The sequence below is a fragment of the Helianthus annuus genome, chromosome 14 (assembly GCF_002127325.2).
Source record: "Helianthus annuus cultivar XRQ/B chromosome 14, HanXRQr2.0-SUNRISE, whole genome shotgun sequence".
Taxonomy (NCBI): domain Eukaryota; kingdom Viridiplantae; phylum Streptophyta; class Magnoliopsida; order Asterales; family Asteraceae; genus Helianthus; species Helianthus annuus.
In genome coordinates, this window is record NC_035446.2 from 94,952,361 (window position 1) to 94,970,281 (window position 17,921).

Sequence of the window (17,921 nt, forward strand, 5' to 3'; positions counted from 1 at the left end):
AACACAGTTGCTAATTGTATTTATATAGAAAACTAAGAGTAAATTACAAAAATCGTCCTTTATGTATGTTACTTATTGCAAACTGTGTCCTTTGTCTTCAATAATTACAGAAAACGTACTCGATGTTTGCAAAACCTTGCAAGTTATGTCCTTTAGCCCTAACTCGGATAATTTTTGTGGTCAAACCTGACCAAATTGACCACACATGAGGGTATTTTTGTGGTTAAATCTGACTAAATGAACCCCACATGAGAGTAAAATGACCAAAATACCCTTATGTGGGGTCCATTTGGTCAAATTTAACCACAAAAAATTAACTGAGTTAGGGTTAAGGACATAACTTGCAAGGGTTTGCAAACATCGAGTACGTTTTCTGTAATTATTGAAGATAAAGAACACAGTTTGCAATAAGTGACATACATAAAGGACGATTTTTGTAATTTACTCGAAAACTAAATATGTTTATTTATAAGTTATTTTAGTATGCTTTGGCAAGATTTTATATTTCTTTTTAAAAAATATAAAATCACGAATGCACTTTAACTCTTAATTAGTCAAAAATGAAATAAGCGAAAATTATGTGAACATAAATTTTATACGCCTCATTACATAATATAACATTTAGTCAACTTGGACATATGTCGTTAGTGTTCATGAAGAACGTTTTTTACATATCATGAAGCAGGTAGTACGAGTTGTGTTAATGCGTGTTATGGCTTATTTTGGGATTTCGATCGAAATCTTTTTAGGCATATTAAGATTCTGTTATCCAGTTTTCTCCTTTTATTCTTATACCAAGTGTAGATATTGTATCAAGAACCTCCAACTGCAGCAATCTACCATGCATCTCCGGCAGTGTACCTGTCACAACTCCCGACGATACTGTGGACGGGAGCCGTGAACAATCAAGTGGTACCGGTGGTTATTTTGAAAATATTGCAGCGGAAATTTTATCAGGGTCGTGAGTTAGAAAAAAATCAAGAGTTTAGAGACATCGGAATTTTATTTATAACAAATGGGAATAAAACCCATGTTTTACAAAGTTAGCTTTAGCAGTGGATAAACCCGAATACATAAAACAACGTTTTTTAATTTCATTTATAAAATAAGCCACAAGCCTTTTGGTGTTGATACGCGCAAAATGCAACATATAAATTATATCAATTGTGGCATAAAACTAACCCTTTTTCAGTACTAATGTTGGAAAAAGTGTGTTTTTGTCTTCTTTTTGTATTTTCAGGATTAAATGAGCTCAAATTAACAAAAGAAGCAAAAAGACAGCAAAATCTAACATAAATACAAGAAAAGGGACAAAAGTGGATTGCCCGACCCCTCGACAGCATCCTCCCAAGAAAAACAGAGAAGGCAGAAGACTGAACACGCCCCGTGCTCAGCGAGCACGGGGCCGTGCCCAAGAAGCAGCAGAAAAGACAAACTAATAGAAGCTTCTATTGCCCACCACGGGGCCGTGCCCAGTGAACACGGGGGCGTGGCCAAAGTACTGCAGGCGCATTTATTGTAATTGCGAATTACAATTAATGAAGAGAGAGAATGTCAGACGGGCACGGGGCCGTGCCCAGGCTTCTGTTCAACCTATAAATAGGAGTGCTTGGAGCCATTGCAACTCATCCCTTGGCACACCACCTCTCTCACACTTCACCCACCACCCACCACCACCATAACACCATCATCCACCACCATCATCCATTGTCCATCATAGAGTGTGTGAGTCGTCTCGGGATCCAAGATTGATCGTAAGAGTTCTTGACAATCAAGGCCATGTTTGCCTAAGTCTCTTACATCACTTGGTGAAGACAAGTGTTTAGTATAATACTTTTTATTTTTAATCTTTTGCACTTCTTAATTGGTTTTGTATTAATGACTTTAATAACTAGCTTCTTATGTTGAAGGTGATTCTTCCTTATCGTTTGCCCGTGGTGTCTTGGCATTATTTTACTGTCTATATAAAATAAAAGATTTTCACCATTCGTATCTACACGGTCTATATGGAGGTATGTTGGCTACCTGGTCAGAGGTTAAGGGAACGGTTTGGTAAGAGTCTTGCCCTTGTTCAACGTTTAGAGGTCCTGCAAGGGACCTGGGTCAAATTTAGTAGGACCTCCTTCAATACCCAAAGGTATTGGATGGCGGGGGTCCAAACTCTTTGATCCCCTCATAAGTTAACTACTATTAATACTATAACCCGGCTATTTAGGACTGTATCCCTGCTGACTCAGACTACTTAGTCGAGGGTAACGTCACCTCCAAGCATGTTCTAACATGCTTAGCTCGTCACTTTTAGTTTAGTGCTTATATCGGGTCGTAAGGTAAGCGATCTAAACCATCGCTTATACTTTCGAACCCGACCCATTTGGTCGATCATTAGGATCCGACCAAACACATTAGGTGACCATGGCTATAACCTTCCGAGGTTATACCTTGTGGTCGCTATGTTAGGCGTTCCGAACGCGTTCTACGCGAGCGACGCGTTAGGGTAGCATAAGCTACCTAAACGGGTCGTGATGGACCGTAAGCACTTAGGTTAAGTTTCATTTTAGTATGTAGGCTTTGTTAAACCATATTACATGAGTCTCCATACTCGTTTGGTTTACGAACCCGCGTACTATCCGATCCTTCCGATTTGGTCCGGTATATTAACATAGCTACCTATTAGGTGCCGTTTGATATCCCGTGATCTTTAGCATTATCTGGTTATTATACAAGAACTCCAAAGCAATCTCAGGTGAGTACATTGAACCTCTCTTTTACTGTTTTCCAAACTGTTTTGGGGTGAAACACATGTGCCTATCTGTTACTTTCATGCTTTCCATGTTTTCACATCATATACCTGCTATGTTGTTAGTACATTATAGTACACGATTTCATTACATTTCATGCTATGTATGCCCATTGGGTGCGTACTTAGTACAATGATTTACATTACATTTCTGTTGCATATGTTTACTCAGCATATGGACACATTGATTTACATGAACATTTCTGTTGCATATGTTTACTCAGCATATGGACACATTGATTTACATTACATTTCTGTTGCATATGTTTACTTAGCATATGGACACATTGATTTACATGAACATTTCTGTTGCATATGTTTACTCAGCATATGGACACATTGATTTACATGAACATTTCTGCTGCATATGTTTACTCAGCATATGGGCACATGCCTTCATTTTGTTATGACATTTGGTTTGTTTAACATGGGACAATACATTCATTAACATTAGCTACGCCGTTCGTTAGTAGGTAGTGGTACCATAGGAATTGACAACTCCCATTCCTGAAGTCTTGGGTTTAATAGGACTGGAAGGAATGACCGAATTCGATATACATAACTTAGATAAACCTTTAATTTGTTTAAGGGTTTATCGCCGCAGTCTCAAGGCTTGGATGTATGCATAGTTTACAATACCACATAAATGTTAATATCAATAGAGCATGCATTTTTCCACAGAACATAACGTTGATTTAAACCACGTGTTACTTCAACGACTTGTTTTGTGCATTTTACAAATGGTTTAAGTTGATACATTTCGCTTACCATACATGATACATTTTGGGATGCACATTACATGATTTACATTGAACATAAATACGTCGACATTGACATACACATTTGGTGGTTTACATTTGAATATAATCATTTGACATGGTTTACACAATAACACTTGACATTTGGTTTACACATGAACAATTTACATGGTGGATTGGTTTGGGTAAATGATTTAAGTAACGTGGCGTATGTAATATGATACAAACATGGTGGATACGCCGCTGGTACTTCCTATATATAAATGTTTGTATAATATTACATATCGTGGCGTTATCTAAGTCATTTCAGTTTAGACACATTACATTTTACATAAATAACATATTCTTCACAAGACATTATTTTCACAAACAACTTATCTTATTCAACTCATTTTACTTGGTTATTCGTTTAACCTTGCACTTATCTATACATATCATTTGATGTTATCGTTTTTTTCAAATGGTTTACAAAGCAAGACAAATTACAAGGTTCATGACTGACTGTTATTAAACATTCTTTAAACTCAAGTCATGAATCCCATTTTCACAAAACCTATGTATCTCACAGGCATTTTTATGCTGACGTACCTACTTTCACATGTGTTTTCAGGAGCTGTTCCATAGGATGATGAACACGACACTAGGGCGGACCTGTGCCTTAGAGACTAAAAACTGAAGATAGAACAAGAATAACTGTGTTTTGGATTCTGTACTTCCTTTTAAGACAATGTAACACCCTTGTTTAATAAATAAAATGTAACTTTAATTTCCATGGTTGTATAACAATTAATTCTGTCCACAACACTCCCCGGCGTTTCCGCCGCGGTTGCATGTTATACGCGGCTGGGGTGTGACAGAAGAGTTGGTATCAGAGCCATTGGTTATAGGGAATTAGGTTATTAGTAATGCTTTGACCTAGACTATAACTTTCTAGGACCCTAACACAAGTTATCTTGTGTTTAGAGTTTAAAACATGCACATCACCTATCCTTAGGTGATAACCACAACGGGAACTTCGGTTCCGAATCCGCTTTGAAAATTAATCATCTGTTCTAGGATGATTGATTACTAGGTTTTGAACCCTCTGTTATAAGGTTTTGAACCCTCTGTTATAAGATTTTGAACCCTCTGTTATATGGTTTTGAACCTCTTTGGATTTCAAAAATCCCGTCAAAGTTTTGGGTTAATAGTGTGAACACGTGCGAACTGGAAGAGTGAATGCCTGTACCCTGGGTTTTCTGTCTAAGGCTAGAGTGTTCGTACAAATCCACATAATCGGACCAGTCACTCTTACCTGGGAACTCTTGGGGTGAGTGTTCACTTATAGGCGAGCATGTCTTCGCGATACACTAATCCTGACCCATTTACTTTGACTAGACATTTCATGTCGCTTATTTGCTTTGCGATGCATAACCGCCATCTTTGCTTTTGTTGATTCTGCTTCATCTCATTCTCTTCATCTAATCATCTCACTCGTTTCATTTCATGTTTTTCTCTTCTAGAATGCTTCCTCGACGCGACAACCAGATAGCTACTGCCGAGCTGGCGGAGATTATTGCACAGCAGATGGCTGCTCAATTTCCGAATCTCTTTGCTCAATGGAACCAGGCCAACAACAACAACAATGGTACATGCAAATACAAGGATTTTAGCTCGGCTAAGCCACTCAAGTTTAGTGGTTCTGAGGGAGCAACTGGGCTTCTTCAGTGGTTCGAGAGCATCGAGAACACTTTCCGACATGTGCAGTGTCCTGACAATCGCAAAGTCGAGTTTTCTTCAAGCGTGTTTCAGAAGAGGGCTCTTACATGGTGGAATGGGGTTATGAGAGATCAAGGTGCAGAAGTTGCTCTAGCTCAGACATGGGCTGAACTGAGAGCTCTTATGATGAGGGAGTTTTGTCCTCGACATGAACAACGAGCGTTGGAGAAAGAATTTGATGTTTTGAAGCAAGATAGTGGCGAGCACAGGGCTTATACGGATAGGTTTGAGGAGTTGAGTCTTCTTTGCGCAACTATGGTTACCCCACTCGATAAGGCCATCGAAAGGTACATCGACGACCTACCTGACTCAGTACAAGACATTCTCACTGGTAGCAACCCTACCACACTCCGTCAGGAAATCGAGTTATCAGCGACACTGACTGAGTCGCAGATTCGGAAGAATAAGCTACACAGGAAGGGTGACAAGGGCAAGAAACAGTCGGCTGACAAGGAAGATAGCAAGAAAGGTCAAAACAAGAAGGGGAAGGATTCTGGTTCCTCAAGGGGGTCAAGGAAGCGTAAGGCTTCCCAAAACTATGCTGTCACTGCCCAAGCCAACCAGGCAGCTCCCAACCAGCCTCCAGCAAAGAAGCCCTACTCAGGAAGTGCACCTTTGTGCAATCAATGCAACAGTCACCATCAGCCACAACATCAGTGCCGTTTCTGTACAAACTGTGGGAAGTCAGGTCATCTTGCCGATGTTTGTCGGTTTGCTCAGAACCGCGCAGTTCAGAACCCTGCTCAACAAGTTGCTCAGCAACAGGGTCAGGCTGCACGACCAAACTACCCACCAGGTGCTTGTTATAACTGTGGGGATCTGACCCACTACAGAAATCGGTGTCCAAGACTTGTCAACCAGAACCAGAATGCAAACCAGAATCAGGCACAGGCTCGAGGTCGAGTCTTCAACATGAATGCACAAGAAGCACAAGCAGACAACGAGGTGGTGAACGGTACGTTCTTTATTAATAATCAGCCAGCATCTGTTCTTTTTGATTCGGGTGCCGACAAGAGTTTTGTGTCATTGTCTTTTGAGACAATGCTTCGCGTGTCTAGAACGAAACTAGGTAAACCTTTGACAGTAGAGGTTGCCAGTGGTGAACCCATCGTTCTTAATTCTGTTCTACGCAACTGCCAGATGAACCTTAACGACCGTATTTTTCCTATTGACCTCATGCCAATGCAACTTGGAAGCTTCGACGTTATAGTGGGAATGGATTGGTTATCCAAGCATCGCGCAGAGATAGTTTGTTCTGAGAAGATTGTTCGTGTACCGCTGTCGACAGGCGAGATCCTACAGGTTCGTGGTGAGAAGCCTGCCGGTGGTCTCAAACTCATCTCTTGTTTTAAAGCTCGGAAATATCTGCGAAAGCACTATGTGGCTTTCTTAGCACATGTCACAGCAGATAAAGGCAAGGGTAAGACTATTTCAGATATTTCTGTCGTTCGGGATTATTCTGAAGTTTTTCCTGAAGAGTTACCTGGTCTACCTCCAGCACGCCAAGTCGAGTTCCGTATTGATCTCGTACCTGGTGCCAATCCCATTGCCAGAGCTCCATACCGTCTTGCACCATCAGAGATGCAAGAATTATCTAAGCAGCTTCAGGAGCTCTCCGACAAAGGTTTTATCCGTCCTAGCTTTTCACCTTGCGGTGCTCCCGTTCTTTTTGTAAAGAAGAAGGATGGATCTTTTAGGATGTGTATCGATTATCGTGAGCTTAACAAGCTTACCATCAAGAATCGATATCCCCTACCTCGCATTGATGATCTCTTTGATCAATTGCAAGGCGCTTCTTACTTTTCAAAGATTGATCTGCGATCTGGATATCATCAACTTCGTGTGCATGAAGAAGACATTCCCAAGACAGCATTCCGTACTCGTTATGGACATTATGAGTTCACAGTCATGCCATTCGGTTTGACTAATGCTCCTGCTGTTTTCATGGACTTGATGAATAGGGTCTGCAAACCTTACATGGATAAGTTCATCATCGTTTTCATTGATGACATCTTGATTTATTCTAAGACGCAAGCTGATCATGAGCAACATCTACGTCTTACATTGGAACTCCTAAAGAAAGAGCAACTTTTCGCCAAATTCTCCAAGTGTGAATTTTGGCTTAAAGAAGTTCAATTCTTAGGACATATTGTAAACGAACAAGGTATTCATGTGGATCCCTCCAAGATCAGTGCCATTAAGGATTGGGATACGCCTACTACTCCTACTGAAGTTCGTTCTATCCTTGGTCTGGCGGGTTATTACCGCCGCTTCATAGAGAATTTCTCAAAGATTGCAGTTCCTCTAACTGCTCTAACTCAGAAAAACAAGCCATTTGATTGGGGAGTCAAACAAGAGGAAGCGTTTCTGACTTTGAAACAAAAGCTTTGCGACGCGCCTGTCCTAACATTGCCTGAGGGCAATGATGATTTCGTCGTTTATTGCGATGCATCTAAATTGGGTCTTGGCTGCGTCCTGATGCAAAGAAACAAAGTCATAGCATACGCATCAAGGCAGTTGAAGATACATGAGAAAAACTACACCACTCATGATCTTGAGTTAGGTGCAGTTGTCTTCGCTCTTAAGATCTGGAGACACTATTTGTACGGTACAAAATGTGTGGTTTTCACTGACCACAAAAGTCTTCAACATATCTTCAATCAAAAGGAACTCAACATGAGGCAAAGACGTTGGGTTGAACTTCTAAATGACTATGACTGCGAGATCCGCTACCATCCTGGTAAGGCGAATGTCGTAGCCGATGCATTGAGTCGCAAGGAACGTACTAAGCTTCATTGTGTACGTGTCCAATATGTTATTCAAACTGATATCCAAGCCCGTATTTCTCAGGCTCAACAAGCTTGTGTTTCACAAGGGTTGATGGATAAGGAATTTCCTTATCACATAACTCCTGCCTTAGAACTGAAGGACAATGGATCATATTATTTCATGGACCGCTTGTGGGTCCCAAGCCAAGATAATCTTCGTACTTTGCTTATGGATGAAGCCCATAAGTCTCGTTATTCTATTCATCCTGGCTCAGATGAGATATATAAGGATCTTCGTATTCAGTATTGGTGGCCTGGTATGAAGAAAGACATTGCCTTATATGTATCAAAATGCCTTACTTGTCTTAAAGTTAAGGCTGAGCACCAGCGTCCTTCTGGTTTATTGGAGCAACCAGAGATCCCAGTTTGGAAATGGGAAAACATTACTATGGATCTCATTACCAAACTCCCGCGCACAAAGAAAGGTCACGATGCCATCTGGGTAGTCATTGATCGTCTTACAAAGTCAGCGCATTTCTTGCCAATCCGTGAGGATTTTTCGGCTGACAAACTTGCTCAAATCTACGTGGATGAAATTGTAGCACGACATGGTGTTCCTTTGAACATCATTTCTGACAGGGATGCTCGTTTCACTTCTCATTTTTGGAGAACCATGCAATCTGCTATGGGGTCTCAACTTAATCTGAGCACAGCTTATCATCCGCAAACGGATGGTCAATCTGAAAGAACAATCCAGACACTGGAGGATATGCTTAGAGCTTGTGTGATAGATTTTGGTGGTAGTTGGGATTCACATCTTCCATTGATTGAATTCTCCTACAACAACAGTTATCACTCCAGCATCAACATGGCTCCTTTCGAGGCTCTCTATGGTCGAAAATGTCGTTCACCAGTCTGCTGGAATGAGATTGGCGAGGCTCAACTTACTAGACCTGCCCTCATTTTAGAGACAACAGAAAAGGTAAAGAAAGTTCGTGATAACCTTCAGACAGCTAGAAGCCGTCAAAAGAGTTACGCGGACCTAAAACGCAAACCCTTGGATTTTCAAGTCGGTGATCGTGTATTACTTAAGGTCGCACCTTGGAAAGGTGTGATCAGATTTGGAAAGAAAGGAAAACTTGCACCTAGATACGTTGGATCATTCAAGATCGTCGAAAGAATCGGTAAGGTAGCCTACAGACTTGAGTTACCTCCTGAACTTGGAAATGTTCATCCAACTTTTCATGTGTCCAATCTCAAGAGGTGTTTAGCTGATGAGAACCTCCACATACCGCTTGACGAGATTCGTCTTGATAAAACACTGAAATTTTGTGAGAAACCGGTGGAAATCATGGAACGTGAAGTCAAATGGCTTAAACGCAAGCGCATTCCTTTGGTCAAGGTTCGTTGGGAATCTAAGCGTGGACCCAAGTTTACTTGGGAACGAGAAGATCAAATGAAGGCAAAATATCCGCATCTTTTTCCACGAGTTTCCTCTAGATAAATTTCAGGACGAAATTTCCACAAGTAGGGGAGACTGTAACATTTGTGCTTGTAATCATTATGAACAATTCAATTTTCAATAAAACAATGTTATTTTATCCCAATGATTGTTTGATTTTGTTTTACATTTTTCGTATTTTAACTTTTGTTCAATTTCAAACTCTACATCGCCTTCTGGAGAATTATACGCAAACTAGTACGTAAACGTACTCAGTTTAATGCGACAAATACTCTGGAACATCAACATATACTCAACATACCTTAAATAACCTTTACATAACTTAGAAATAAGTTTTGAAGGCTTTGGTATGGCAAAAACAAGTTAATTCGCTTACAGGGACTAAACTTGACAAACTGCGAAAGTATGCCAATTTAAACTGTAACGAACATTCCGGAACATGTCCATAAGTTAAACATACCATAAATATCCTTTACATAGCTTAGAAATAGGCTTTGAGGGGTTTGGTATGCTAAAACAAACTTTTGGATCATTTAGGGGCTAAAAGTGTCAAAAAGTGCACAAGTTTGCACTTTCGCGCATAACTTACGTTCTGAATACATCCGGTCATCCAAAAATTTATGTAAGCATCCTAGTATTATGCCTTAGTGTTTGGAATGAGAAAAATCCATTCGTCGCGCAATTTGAATCGTCTTTCGCGCTTATGCGCATTCCGTCGTAATTAACCGAACATCGCGACCGTACGGCCAAACGAACCGACATCCGACATATTTTTGAGCACATTTTCAGTTCCCTATACTTTAACTTCATTTTAGAGCTTTGAAATGGGGTTAACGGGGCTTAAAAGTACCAAAAACGCATCAAAAACCAAGTTTTGGTGCTGCAGGGACTAAAATGGTAAATCTGCCAAACTAGGGGCTTACGGACCGTAAGCCAAAACCCATACGGTCCGTAAGGGGTCCCCAGTACAGCAAAACCCACATTTAATGCTGATTGGCTCTTCAGATCGCGAAAGGTCCGATTGCCTTTTCACCCAATGAAAGGCCAAGGGCCATATTCAGTGAATCTAGTTAGGTAACACATGTACGCACAAGATCGTGGCACGATATTCGATAAAACGATCCTAACGGTTCCACTTTTCCTATAAATACCCCCCCCCCCCTTTGTTCCAAAAACCCACAAAATCAGATCTTAAGGCTCTAAGTTGGAACCATTGTTTCATACCTGAGCTATTTGATCTAGATTAGCACTCGGGGACCCTCCGTAAGTCTTCTTTCGTTCTTTTGTTCGCTTTTCGAGTCCGAAAGTCGACGTTTTGTTGACTTTCTGCATTGACCAGTTTATGGTCGATGCGAAGTTCATTAGAACTTCATAACGTGAGCGTGATCACGATGGTTATAGTCCGTAGTGACTATACCTACTGATCACCACGTTATCTAGGCTCAGTGACGAGTCGTAGTTTCGGCCAAAATGTGCATTTCTTGCATATTTTGTAACCAAGCTACTCGTGGGCATCAAACCCGTTTGTTTTGATGTCAAACCTGTTTTCAAACTTAGTTAAGCATGTTCTAACATGCTTAGCTCGTCACTTTTAGTTTAGTGCTTATATCGGGTCGTAAGGTAAGCGATCTAAACCATCGCTTATACTTTCGAACCCGACCCATTTGGTCGATCATTAGGATCCGACCAAACACATTAGGTGACCATGGCTATAACCTTCCGAGGTTATACCTTGTGGTCACTATGTTAGGCGTTCCGAACGCGTTCTACGCGAGCGACGCGTTAGGGTAGCATAAGCTACCTAAACGGGTCGTGATGGACCGTAAGCACTTAGGTTAAGTTTCATTTTAGTATGTAGGCTTTGTCAAACCATATTACATGAGTCTCCATACTCGTTTGGTTTACAAACCCGCGTACTATCCGATCCTTCCGATTTGGTCCGGTATATTAACATAGCTACCTATTAGGTGCCGTTTGATATCCCGTGATCTTTAGCATTATCTGGTTATTATACAAGAACTCCAAAGCAATCTCAGGTGAGTACATTTAACCTCTCTTTTACTGTTTTCCAAACTGTTTTGGGGTGAAACACATGTGCCTATCTGTTACTTTCATGCTTTCCATGTTTTCACATCATATACCTGCTATGTTGTTAGTACATTATAGTACACGATTTCATTACATTTCATGCTATGTATGCCCATTGGGTGCGTACTTAGTACAATGATTTACATTACATTTCTGTTGCATATGTTTACTCAGCATATGGACACATTGATTTACATGAACATTTCTGTTGCATATGTTTACTCAGCATATGGACACATTGATTTACATTACATTTCTGTTGCATATGTTTACTCAGCATATGGACACATTGATTTACATGAACATTTCTGTTGCATATGTTTACTCAACATATGGACACATTGATTTACATGAACATTTCTGCTGCATATGTTTACTCAGCATATGGGCACATGCCTTCATTTTGTTATGACATTTGGTTTGTTTAACATGGGACAATACATTCATTAACATTAGCTACGTCGTTCGTTAGTAGGTAGTGGTAACATAGGAATTGACAACTCCCATTCCTGAAGTCCTGGGTTTGATAGGACTGGAAGGAATGACCGAATTCGATATACATAACTTAGATAAACCTTTAATTTGTTTAAGGGTTTATCGCCGCAGTCTCAAGGCTTGGATGTATGCATAGTTTACAATACCACATAAATGTTAATATCAATAGAGCATGCATTTTTCCACAGAACATAACGTTGATTTAAACCACGTGTTACTTCAACGACTTGTTTTGTGCATTTTACAAATGGTTTAAGTTGATACATTTCGCTTACCATACATGATACATTTTGGGATGCACCTTACATGATTTACATTGAACATAAACACGTCGACATTGACATACACATTTGGTGGTTTACATTTGAATATAATCATTTGACATGGTTTACACAATAACACTTGACATTTGGTTTACACATGAACAATTTACATGGTGGATTGGTTTGGGTAAATGATTTAAGTAACGTGGCGTATGTAATATGATACAAACATGGTGGATACGCCGCTGGTACTTCCTATATATAAATGTTTGTATAATATTACATATCGTGGCGTTATCTAAGTCATTTCAGTTTAGACACATTACATTTTACATAAATAACATATTCTTCACAAGACATTATTTTCACAAACAACTTATCTTATTCAACTCATTTTACTTGGTTATTCGTTTAACCTTGCACTTATCTATACATATCATTTGATGTTATCGTTTTTTTCAAATGGTTTACAAAGCAAGACAAATTACAAGGTTCATGACTGACTGTTATTAAACATTCTTTAAACTCAAGTCATGAATCCCATTTTCACAAAACCTATGTATCTCACAGGCATTTTTATGCTGACGTGCCTACTTTCACATGTGTTTTCAGGAGCTGTTCCATAGGACGATGTACACGACACTAGGGCGGACCTGTGCCTTAGAGACTAAAAACTGAAGATAGAACTAGAATAACTGTGTTTTGGATTCTGTACTTCCTTTTAAGACAATGTAACACCCTTGTTTAATAAATAAAATGTAACTTTAATTTCCATGGTTGTATAACAATTAATTCTGTCCACAACACTCCCCGGCGTTTAAGCCGCGGTTGCATGTTATACGCGGCCGGGGTGTGACACTCGGTATCTTACCAACACTATACTACGTCCACGATGGGTGCACTTGCCCATATGTGTGTGTACTGTTTGTAAATATCGTGTTTTATAAATTTAAAACTTGGCTAAAAAGTGTAAAAAGGGCTTAAATTATATACCTAAAACATATACACACTAGCACGCATCAGTGTCATATCACAACTCTTATTTAGATCTATTGTAATCATCTGAAACATGTTTAAAAACATTTTATCAGCAGCGAATACTGGTGAGATCAATCATTTTCATAAAATGACACATGCTAATATTTACAGCATTAACGGTTTTTACAGTTGTTTATATCTTTCAATTACTTAAATCAGTACTTGTCACACGCCCATTTCGGTGACTGTGGTCATATCACTATTGGCCCTCAATTGTCCAATAGCAAAGCTTATCAAGTAGTGTATACAAAACCCCACATACTGACAGTAATGTAAGGATACAAAAACTTAATCCCCTGGAATTATAAATAATAACTGGAAAACACTTAGGTTTTCAAAAGCATTTGATAAAAGAGAATGACTCACAATATTGTGAGAAAAAGAGAACGACTCGCCTTGTATATCTGTAATTCTGATTTAACAGACCTCCTGATTCTAAACCTTCTTGGCACACCCCAACCAATGGCGGAAACATCAGGATGAGACGAAGTGTGAAGATTGCTCGAGACATCATAACGCTATTTGTGACAATAATTTAATAATCCAAATTTCATTTCCAAACTTCAAGTAGTCATCAATACAAGATCCCAACTAACAACAAGTTTAATCAAAATAACAAACCAACATAACCAAAATTCGATACAACATATTAAACCTAACGTCTAAAGTGTGTATCTAGGCATCGTGCTACCTCTTTCATTTCATCATCATCAACCTGTAACATGTTTAAAATACAATTCAATGCAAAAGCAAAGGCGAGTATACAAGTTTGGTACATACATAGCATAAGATAAAAGTGTGAACAATCCCTCATAGCAAGCATGCGATTCAAGATAAACATTAAATATGGCATGTGTCTAACATATCAAACCAAGAAAACGCAACTTGCTCATGACATAACCAAAGTTTCAGTAGAGGCGGGTCGTTAATCCTATAGCGCTACATATGTCACGGTTTGGCTCGTACGAAGTTAATGATAAGTTCAACACATAAGAATCACCCAATTTAAAGTATCAAGCCATCACGTATACAAGCATGTTATAGGAATGTTCATGTGTTTAGACAAAAGTTCATGTGTAAGTTTCAATAGGTAAACATGTTACACCCCAAAAGTGGTAAAAGTAAAAAGGGGAAAAATACGAGTATACTCACGGTTTACAAGTCGTGACTTGAAGTTCCGAGAGCAAGTTGGTGGATGGATTAGTTTGGAGCACCTTGTCCTTCTACACGGGAAAGCAAAGGTGTGTGAGTTTGGGGGAAATCGGAAGATTATAGATTCGGAGTTTAATATGTATAAAAATAACATAAGTGAAAATAATCATCTTGTACACATAACTCTTGTTCTTGATACTATTAAACTCAAAAGAGTTGGTATGATTTCATGGATTCAAGGATCCATTAGAGTCGTAACAAGGGCATGGTCATAGATGATGTAACGTCCACTTAACAAATAACTATTAAGTCATCATCAAGTCTTAGTTACTTAGATGTATACATATAGAATAACTTAGATATTATATAGTTTACAAGTCTTATGATTCAAGCATGAGGTAGGAGATTAATGTCTCCATTTAGGTACCTCTTTGTGTCATAGAATACATACATGAGGTAGGAAGAACAAGCTTCCATTTAGGCACCTCTATTGTTCACCACTACACTTGTTGTTATAAACAACAAGGAGGGTCATGAACATACAAGTATTAAGGTAGTAACAACAACTAATCTATAGAAAAACATCAAGTAATGAGTGGATTCTTATGAAGGATAGCCTAGGCTAAACCAACCATCACACATACATCAAGTTTCACACTTGAACACTACTTGTGGGTAAAACCCTAATTAAAAACAGAAAGTTTGTGAGGTTTTAACCTCTGATTTAAGTTTCTCAACCATGTTTTTAAGCTTAACCAACCATAAGAGAGGTTGTAAGCATTAGGACATTGGTGTGAGATGTGTTAAACACAAGTTGGATAAGAAATAACATGTTGTTGATTAGTAGTAAACAAAACAGAAAGTTTTAGTCCATTTTAGGGCAAATCCAAGCATGATTCTTCCAAGGAAAAACCAAGGATTCAAACCCAAGGACATAACAAAGCAATAGGAAGAAGAACCAAGTGATTTGGTTAAGAAATAAGCAAGTTACACTCACTTTAGTGAAGTTACAAGGATCTGTCCAAAAACTCAGATTTACTGCAGATTGAGAGTGAATTAGTGAAGATTAGAGAGTTGTGAAAGTGTCAAATGGGTTGGAGAAGGTGGGTATTTATAATGGAGGAGTTAGAAGGTGATTGGAGGTGATTAGAGGTGGATTAAAGGTGATTGGGTGGGTTGGATTATTGGGATTTCGTGCATGCAGCTCAAGGAAACACACATTCTGCCGAAACAAGGGGCTCGCGTGACGTCTAGGACCCTCGCGTCACGCGGCGCCCTAGTGCCGGCAAGTTCCATAATTTTGCATTTTACCCCCCCTGAAGTTTATGCTTGAGTCTATTAGGTGCATTTTTGATAGTTTAGGGACTTGTTTTGATATAAAAGCATAGTATAAGGTGTAGTTAAGCATAATGATCATAACCAAAGTATGTTTAAGCATATAAATGTCATAACCAAGTATCGTTCTCGTTCAAAAGACGTTCAATGCATAAGTTTAGATTAATTACAAGTTTCGCACATAGTTTCCAAGAATAACAATTAGACATTGATTGATTCACGAAGTCGAACATACGAGCATTCATAGAGTGTGTATGACATAAATGTAACAAAATACAAGCTTCATTAATGATCCGAGTCTCGGTTTGACAATGATTACAAAGAAAGGAATGATTACAAGAACACAAAGTTTCCAAAAATAGAAATACGAACAAAACTTTCTATAAATAGAAAGTACCAAAGAGCAGGGCGTTACACTTCTGATACTAAGCCTCTTGATTAATAGTAAGTTTATAGTTCCGAGTCTTCTGATAATTAAGCATCTACTTTATCATTGAATCTATAATATTAAGCTTTCTGATTCTAACCCCTAATTTCACAGAATGTAATCTGTATTAATGTATAAACCCAACACAAACTTTAACGATAATCACGAGAATAAAACCTCAACGTAGTTAACAAATGATAGCCTTATTCAGGAAGCACTTTGGCATCCGTTGACTGGTTTTGTAATTGATCAGACATGGTATCGTTTCAGTGATTAGGGTTTAATACACACAAATACAGAGAAACAAAGTTACGAGAGATCTGAGGATCGATTTTAGAAATAAAAAATGTGCAACTGATTTGGTCCCAGATGTGGCCTTGATATAGCCCAGGTTGGATTATCATGCGCGTCGCAGGAAGAGACAGGGTGTCCCCCGCGTGGCGCCTAGGAGGTCGCCCTCCAGCATAGGTTTGACACGTGTCACCTCGTTGTGATGCCTGTCCTCCACCGTTTTTTCGTCCAATCGCATGTTTTTCTCGATTTTTGTGCCAGTTCTTATCACGTATGCTCGGGTCTTGATCCTAAATGGTTCGGTTTTTAATTATGAGTTTACTAAGGGTATTTTTGTGTGGGTTGGTTCATAACCGCCAAGTTCTCTTAAATTGATTATTACAAATTTCATCGCGTGAACTTGGGGTTTTGATTACGTGTTTATTCGGGATATTTTTTTAGGGTTGTTACATCCTCGCCACCTTGTTTTTAAATCTCGTCCTCGAGATTCACTGAAACAAGTATGGGTATTTCCATCTTATCTTCGATTCCAATTCTCAAGTATATTTGGGTCCATGTTTTGAAATCCCGCTACACTTTGACCAGAACTAATCTCCTATGCTTTGGGATTCTTAATTTCTTTTTATCTTGGACATATAACGGTTTTTTAATGAACTTTACCTCTACATCTTGAAGAGGTATGACTAATGATTCATCAACTTTTACAATTTCATTCCCGGATAGTCCTTAACGTGGATAACAGTTAGTTTTTGGTGTTAAGTGGATGTCAAATGACTAAAATACCCTCAATATTAAACAATATAAATCAAAACAGAAATATAACTTTTATTAATAAATAATCTAAGTGGACCCCACATTTTTATTTAAATACAATAAAACTTAAACCACACCCATCCCTTTCTTCTCCGGCGTGAAAACCACCGCCACTCGTTATTCCGGCGACCATTGCACCCTGTTCTTCTCCAGTCAAAACCTTCGCCGCATCGTTATTTCGGCCCACCTTTTACCTACCAACCCACTACACCCCCACTCATCTTCCCTTTTGTCTGTTTCTTCTCCTTGTTTGCACCATTAATTTCCTAACCCCCACCACCATAACAAATCTTTCAAACCATAAACACCTTTGCAAGCTGCCATATGCTTCTACCTTCTAAACGAAAACAATTGCTGCTCGGAGGTTCGTGATTAGTGGTGTATGGTGATGAGCGAAGGTTGGTGGTGGGTTGCCGGAGTTGCTCGAAGGTGGGTGTTCGGAAAACGTGGCTGTGGTTATGGTGGGTTGGTGAAGG